Source organism: Pterocles gutturalis, unplaced genomic scaffold, assembly GCF_000699245.1.
Source record: "Pterocles gutturalis isolate BGI_N339 unplaced genomic scaffold, ASM69924v1 scaffold4723, whole genome shotgun sequence".
NCBI lineage: Eukaryota > Metazoa > Chordata > Aves > Pterocliformes > Pteroclidae > Pterocles > Pterocles gutturalis.
Genome location: NW_010125341.1, coordinates 58,198 through 65,829, shown reverse-complemented (window position 1 = coordinate 65,829; position 7,632 = coordinate 58,198).

Here is a 7,632-nt window from a genome sequence, read left to right as displayed (position 1 = left end):
TTTCCTACTTCAACCGATTCTTCACTCAGACAATAATCTACTAAGCAATTTTTTTTTTTGTTATCAGTGACCAAACCATCCTCATGCTATTATGCTCCATAATTCCCTTCTCATTTTTAAGGGCAACCCATCAGATATTTTTCAGGAGCACTCCATAGTTCCTTCTCTATTGCTCTGGCCCTTTAAGTAGTTGTATTAATATAAACACATCGCCAGAAACACATATGCCGCTGTCACCTAATTGCTCAATTGCCTCTAAGCTTGAAATGAAGAGTGGAAAGAAATCTAGCTTTATCGAGTGCTATATTGTTGCATTCTGCTTTAAAACTGGCCCTAAAATTACAGTTACAATATATGGGTCCTGAGGATCCAATCTAGTCATAGAGCTCAGGAACTTGAAATGTGTTCTGGAGACCTCCAGCATATATCTTGACATTATTATTATTCTTATTATTATTATTATTGTTGTTGTTGTTGCCAGCAGAAAGGTCTTATCTCTATCACCAGCTCTGAGTGATCTCAGATCACTTTCAGGCAGTATCTTCAACTTTTGGTACTGAAATGGAGTAACAATGTCCCTTAAGGAAGAAATAATAACCAGCCACTTAAATGTCAAACTTTGGGCTGTCAACTATGATGATGACATATGTCCATTTTAACAGAGCTAAAATGACCAAAGGACCTTTACCTCTCCATCAAGCACCAAATCCCTCTAGCAGGTTTTAGATCAATAGAAAGTAACTGGAGTCTCAGAGGACAGGGAGAATATCAGTTAGCTTCCACCAGAAGGCTACTAACATGTGGGAATGGTAGCCTGCAGAAATGCTCTCTTGCATTGGTCAAGTCACAGCACGTATCCTGTCACTGTAATAGCATCCTTTTTACTCTGTACAGAGTGATCACAAATTCCAGGGACAGCAGTAGTATGTGACAACTAAGACAGCATCACCTACCACTTTGTTCCCTATCCTAGACATAAAAATCAGAGCCAAAAGAAAGCAAAAACCTCAGGGGGGGAAGAAAAAAAAAAAAAAACAAACAAAAAAACCACAAACAGGAGTCTACACATGTTTCTTTCTTTCCCCCATGGGTGCAATCGGGTCACTTCTGTCTGTCTGGACGGAATCCAGAAGATATTTTTTCCTTCATTTATTACTTAATCCACCCAAACAACTTATACTGTCTTGTCTCTACACTAGGCAAGTCTTTCAGTATCACATCAATCCCATCGCAGCAGGCTGGCCAAATCCATACAAAGACTGGCAGCAGTCTTCTCCCAGCTGCATGAGTTCCTGTCTCCATCCTGTTGAATCCCGACTTTGCCTTTACCCATTCAGTTCAAGCACAAAAATCTCAAGACCAAAAAAGAGCACAATGAACAGCAAGCTGACACCCCTTAAGCATAGCCAATAACAGAATAAACATCTCCCTCTGTTCTACCAGCCACAAAACTGTCCTCAACCGGCTGTAGGAAAAGGCCAAAAGCCAAACAACTATACACCAGTGGAAGAGAGCTGAAGAGAACAAGGTCATCCCAGTGCCCTAGGTCCTTGAAACAGTGAGGAGTTTGTTCAGTAAACTTGGAGGTGAACAAGCCCTGCACTTGTTCCACCAGTCCCTGCCAATCTGATGCAGGAGAAAAGTTCCCATCTGATCCAACATCTGATAATTAGTTTAATGCTGACCACAAGAAGTGAGACACACCAGCAAGTACTGAAGAGTTTTAACAAGCACTGCCAGGCTGCCACTGGCAGCACCTCAGGGAAGGAAAGATAAGCAAAGTCTGAGAAGAGAGCAAAAACTTGCTCTAGGTTGGAGAAAGAAGGAACATGGCTGGGGGGAAAAAAAAAAAAAAAAGCAGCCTGCAAGGAAGAAGGATTAATCTGATACTTCAGAGTGAGCGTGCAGCATCACTGCTTTGGGGCACAAAAGCAGGGAAACCGATAGAACAAGTAGATGGCTCTTTGCAGCCTGACTGTAACTACAAAAGCAGAGGCATCTTCTGTTCTGCAGAATGCTGATCACCATCTTGCATCCTTCAAGATGTAACATCCTTCCAACTCATCTTGCAATTAAAGCAATTAGGTATTAAAGCTTTGCCTGAATTTGCCCTGTAGTTACTACTGGCTCACTGTCTCCCCAGTCAAACAACAGTCAAGTAAAATAAAAGGGTTTCAAACTTCAAAAGAGTAGAGGCCAAAACCCTCCCCCAAAAAAAAACCAAACCCCAAACTAAATACAAAACCCAGCTATTCTGTTCCAATACAAGGCTTCCAGGCAGCGAGGCCTCTGACAGTTGTGGTCTTCCTCAAACAGCAGTAGCCATAAAACACTTAAGACAGAGCAGCAAGGATGAGAGAGAAACAGCACTAAAGGTGAAGAGGATGGTCTCAGCAACTTTCTGCCCTGACTGGAAGGTTAGAGAAATAACCCTTATCAAGAGCAACAGTGCTGGCGAATAAACAAGTCAGCCACAAACTATGGTATGGATAAAAAACAAAACAAAACAAACAAACAACAGGGGTAGTATGTCTGAGCACTTGGAAACCTTGCCTCTCTTCTGAAAGGTGGAAGGAAGAGGGAGATGTGTGGCTCTAGGGCTGAGTGGATCACTGCAACAATCCTGCCTCATTTGCACCAGCTGAGAGAATTTTGTTGAAAAGGCTTTTTGTTGAAAAGTGCTTCCCACTGCTCTCCTGATGTTCTGGTAGTACGTGAAATTGCTTTAGCAAACCTGCTCAAGGCCCTCAGCACCCCTCAGGATTTCATCTGCTAAGCAGCATAGAAGACACGCATCCTCATTATGCATTATCCACTTCGAAAAAGTGGGCAGAAATGGGAAGGGATTCACAGTTCTTAAACAACGCTCCCAGAAACAGGGCTTGGTCAAGCAGTTTTGCACCCAGCCTAGCTCTGGCAAAGCAAGCAGATGTATTTATATTTCAGTGTCTAGATGACGCAAAGTTCTTTTCCACTAGCAAAGGCTAAAGTTCAGAAAAAGCTGGAACAGAGCACTGGGTGTTTCACTCAGCAGTTTTCAATGCATTTGCTACTGCAAGTAATTAAATTTAATGAAGATGCTGACATACCATGCACTGGGAAACTCAGAAAATCTTCTAGTTCTGACCCTGCATGTGTTTTGTGATGTGTGCTGGTATTATTGATAGATCCCGTTGAGTTTGCACAACAGTGAAAAGCATGATTATTGAGCTTCAAGGGCACACACAACGTACTTCAAGAACTGGTTACCACTGAAAAGGAATGATGTTGTACAATAGCAGCCTGACTGAGAAGACATTAGAAGCCACATATAGGTCTGTCTAGTCTATGGTTTGCACTTTGCTGTTTTGTTTTGACAATTCAATATTCTGAATCAGTAAAATTAAAAAACCTATTATTTTGAATTGCTTCACACAGTCATGATACAAACAAACCTATGAGGCTCCAAATCTGCCAGCCATATGAATAAAGAGTAGTACTTTGCTTTACAAGGCAGTTAGGCCAAAGGGGTATTTTCACAAAATAAGAGCTACTCGAAAAAGCAGTAGTATTAGCTAGAGCAATTTAGGGCAAATATTTCACGTGTTCCCAAGAAGCTTTTGCTGAGGGTAGTCATAACACGAAACTGTTTATCAACCTATTGAGTCATTCTGCTTCATGTGCTTTATGACAATAGTTGCACTCATTGATTTCTCCCGTTTATAAGAGGAAGGCAGTCCACCACCTCCACAGCCCTTGAACACAAGCAAACATGCATAATACCAGTGCTTACACAAGCAGTGTCTGTTGCCATGTGCTTTCTCCTTAGCTGATGATCACTTTGCAGATAACACCTGTTGCTATTGTTCCTATCCCTGCTTCCTAGTGTTCAGTCACACTTTTGTTTCTCTTCCCTGCTTCCAACTCTTCCTTATTGAAAGAGATGGTAGTCTTCTAATGTTATATGTTGACCATGCAGATTGTAGGAATCCACTACCTCACACTCAAGTCAACAGAAACAGAGCTGACCCTGCACAGTGCAATACTGGAAACCCTTCTCTGTGACATATACTGCCCCATAGGATGACAGTATCATCAACGAATTTATACAACCCTTCTGGGCAGATTAACATTAATGTAAGTTCTGATTCTCACAAAGACTGTGAAAGAACATGAAAAGGGATCTTGTTAGGAGATTCACCCAATCCTCCTATTGGGTTGAAATATTTCAATTTATGCTGAATTTTTACTGTGTAAGTTCTCAAAAGTGTGAAGCTGCATTTCACTGTAAATGGCAACTAAGTAAGTACATCCAAACAAGCAAAAAAGCCAGCCACACGAATGCAATTAAATAGTCAAACATACCTGTAAAATACTGGGGAGCAAACTAACATTTTACCACAAAGGCAACCTTATCATTTCAATAAGAGTTGGACACCAAGAAGCTATTCAGTGCCCCTATGCTATGCAAAACAGAAAAGTTGCACTGGTGATCAACATTTGCTGGTTTTTGGGGCTGTTTGTCAGAAAAACATCTCCAAACCAAAACATCATCACTCTGCGCCCTCCCCCTCTCCCCCAAAACCTGAGTGCTTTACCTCTAGTTAGATTAGGATACAATGAAAACTTGTTCCTTACATACCAAAATATTGTCCAACACACACAATACAGGTAGGATACAAAAAGCAGCATCTTCTGATGATGTCTCTGTAAGAAAGCCATCTCTGCTAACTCACTGACACAATCACCTTCTTACACTACTGCCCTGAGAGAGGCATACAAGCACTGAAGTGGTTGTTAACGCTTTTTACTATGTAGTTGCCAGGGATGGGCCTACCTAAAATGTTCAGCACCTACTCCACTTTAACTTCACTTCCATGAAAAGTATATCAAGCATCCCAGACATCTCCAGGATATATCGTTGAACACTTCAGATATGCTTGCTGCTACCAACACAGAACTAAAATATATGAGTCACAGAAATTTAAATATGTTCACATATTTTAATGAATGGATCAATCTAAAATAACAAAAGAAGTGTTACAAGAGAGGCTCCTCAGCAAACAATTTCTGCAGGAAAAAACGCCATCAGTAGAAGTTCCACTGGAATGTTGTCCCAGAACGGTTCTATTCAGACATGCGCTCTGCTTTTACAATTCAGCACCGTTTTCCCTTTTGTCTATTTTTACAAGGCTCAACAATTGGCAAGATGAGTTCTGCTACCTCCTCAAATGTCCCCAAGTCATCCGGCTGTTTCTTATTCCAACCACAATATACTTATCCACAGAGAAGAACAGACCCTTTCTTCAACCATTTCAATCATACTACCCTGGTGCATACCTACAAAACAAGTTCATAACAATGTGAGGCAATCTTTTGTCTGCCTTTCACCCCAACCCTAATTCAATTTTGCATCCATACTGAATTAACTTGATCACAGTCAGCATTGCAGGCTATTTATACACACTAACACAGGAAAAATCCAACTGTACTACACCATGTGAGCCTCACTTAATATTGGCTCCAGATGGACATTATAGTGCCTGTCACACAGACTTGCATTTCCTATTACTGGGACCAGTCTTTCATCAGATCCTAAACATTACCTGCAACTTGCATGCCTGGGCCACAGAGACATTGATTTATACCCTTCTAAATCCAAAAAAAAAAAAAAAAAAAAAAAAAAAAGTCACAAGAGCAGCCATCATTAACTAGATCTGCAGCCAACTTCATAATGTAAAAAAATTACTTAAAACAGGTTATTCCTTCCTCAAGCAATGCTGAAAACGTTAACACAATTATTATAACACTTGTACTTGTCTGTCTAGCTCCCCAGTGGGTGGTTTCTGTTAGTGACTTAACCATTAACCCTGTTTAAAGATGATCAAGCTAATTGCGACAAATGCTGCCTTGGTTTCAGGCTGCAATACAGATCTAGGTAATTGAGTCAAACTCATGAAATGCTTTTGTTAATAAAGTAATAATTTTATGTATTTTAGGAAGAGTTCCTGAAGGCTGTAAAATTACCTACTATAGAGATCTGCACTCAAATTTTAACTTCACTAATCATGATTCTGAGCTCCTGGGATAAGCAAAAAAAGGAGCAAATGAACAATCCTTTCCAAATTCAAATATTGTCCTTCTGTATCTCTCAACACACCATTGCTACCAAAAGACTGCTAACACACAGGAAAGACTACGACAGCCACTGATAATTATTCTCCACTTCTTAGTCAGTAATGGAACATTTTTTTAAAAAAGCAATAAAAAAGCAGCAGAATACATCACAAGATGTACTCTGCTTGTTGTATTAGTTTAAGCTAGCATTAGGAAAAATCAAAGCTCAGTTAGTAAGTCTTCATTGCACTGTTCCAGACAACCCTTTGGCAAAAGGTAGTCTAAGAGCAGCTGGTCAAAACCTTTTGATAAGATTCTGATTCTGACCCCAGAAATAACTTACTGAACCATGAAAACATTATTCACATCTCCCCTTTTCTTCAAGAAAGTATTTCTATGCTGGTTGTCCCTTTCTTCAAATTCCTGTCTGCCATTTTCTGAATGTATTTCTTACCTTTCACTCTTTCTAATTTCACTTTTTTTTTTTCTGGTGAGAAAGGAAAGAATGAAAGACAGGAGAACAAAAAAATGCTACAGAGTTATTACCGACCACATCTACCTCTCATTCTTAGTTTGCCAATAACCTAAGCAAAACACCAACACCAAAAAAAAACATAAGAACCTCTGAAACTTCTGGAAGAGGGTATTTTTCCCCTCTTCTAATATGCCCTCCATCCATCCCAGTTCCTTGAACATCTGAAGGTGTGAACTTTTTATTTACAGTCACCTACATTCTCCTCTCATGTCAATGCAACTCATCCAGGAATTAAGATTTTTTTTCCCCAAATTGGCAGGAAGTGACACCCAAAACATGCCTCGTAAGCTACCACTTAAAAAGCCTTAATACTTGCTGTGATACCACACAACACTTCTTCTATGAGTCTGCATTTTTCCTGTTAACAGTGTCCCTTCCTCTGCCACTTTCCATATATCTTCTGCATACTAATCCAGGACAAGGGGATTCACAGTTTTCAAAGAAAGCATGGAAAAGAAAACAGTTCTCAGATTCTTCTTCCTGCAGGTGCAGCTTAATATCTGAAGGTACTTTTGGTGTCCTCTGCAGCAAGGACAAGCGGAATAATTACTTTTACTACCATTATAGCTTCATATTTTAAGCTTAATCACGTGGTTTCACTGAAGTGCTCTATTAATAAGATAACGGGGTGTTTTTCAGGAGCATGGATGGAATTAGATGATCCCTTTCCCACTGGCTATCAACAGAAGCTCTGCCTTTGAAAATTTTCTGTAATTTGAATCTCTGCTAAGAAGTAAAGCCAGCATTGACATATTCCAAAGTCAACCGGTGACAGGACAAGTTTGTGTAGTATGAACTGGTGAGAATCTAAAGCAGGTCACTTGTACAACATGACGTTTACTCTTGTTTTCAATGCAACTTCTGGTGTTTCTTAATGATCAAGTGAACCTGCTTTTTGAGCAAGCTGCCTGCTGTAATTTTTTTGTAATAAAAATATTAAGTGGCACCTTAGACAACTAAATTCTTGCTCTGAGGTACCTCTTACCATTAGAGTCCTCCAC